The sequence below is a fragment of the Gavialis gangeticus genome, unplaced genomic scaffold (assembly GCF_001723915.1).
Source record: "Gavialis gangeticus isolate Ggan-Ray unplaced genomic scaffold, GavGan_comp1, whole genome shotgun sequence".
Taxonomy (NCBI): domain Eukaryota; kingdom Metazoa; phylum Chordata; order Crocodylia; family Gavialidae; genus Gavialis; species Gavialis gangeticus.
This window is the reverse complement of record NW_017729034.1, coordinates 94,443,385-94,444,095: the sequence shown is the minus strand read 5'-3', so window position 1 is coordinate 94,444,095 and position 711 is coordinate 94,443,385. Positions and strand designations below refer to the sequence as shown.

The 711-nt window shown below is 51.6% G+C and overlaps 1 protein-coding gene across 2 annotated transcripts in view; it reads right to left on the bottom strand.

Moving 5' to 3' along the window:
- Nucleotides 1-711, bottom strand: part of BCLAF1 (BCL2 associated transcription factor 1) — a 48,110-nt gene that overhangs the window by 40,571 nt on the left and 6,828 nt on the right. For both annotated transcript variants that reach the window (XM_019526936.1, XM_019526937.1), the window contains exon 2: nt 535-609. The gene's annotated coding sequence lies outside the window, so the exon portion shown is untranslated. The remainder of the gene's footprint in view (nt 1-534; nt 610-711) is intronic.

Genomic DNA, 711 nt, shown 5'->3' with positions numbered 1-711 from the left:
CCCCCCCCAACCACACCCCTCTGCACCACCACTGGTACCCACCCCCAAGCAGCTGAGCCTACCGCACCACCACCCACTCTAAGCACAGCCCTGGCCCAGCACCCCCTGCTAGGAAGATGGTACTGCAGCCCACAGCAGGCAGCCTGCCCACACACAAATCTGGGGGGAGCACATGCCCCACATACCTTCCCCCAGGGGTGCATGCTGTGGCAGGGAGGCACCCCCTCCACCCAGATGAGCTGCCCACAGCTCTGTCCTGCTAGTGGCCCTGGGATCCTATTCACTACCCTGCCCGGGCAGCACCTGACCCTGCCCCACTCCCTCCCTCACCATGGGGGCCTCAATTTACCCCCCCATGCCCCTCCCCCACAAAACTTACCCATAGGATGCCACTCTCCAAGCTGCCAGGCTGCATTCCAGTAAATCAGTTATTGGATCGGTATCAACTGATATGGCTGGTTAATATTCAGCTATCGATATCAGCCAACAAAATCTTTATCACTGCACCCCTAGTAACAAACTATTAAATCTTACCTCAGATTTCTAGAGGTTAACAAATGAGATGATGATTTCAGAATTCAGCAAGTGTGCTCTCAGAAATATTAATTCCTGTAAGAAATAAAAATTCTGAATCACAAAAACTGATATTTTCTTTAAAAAAAAAAAAAAAGTGTTATGATCCGCTCATGGGGGGGGGGGGGGGTTTTTTAT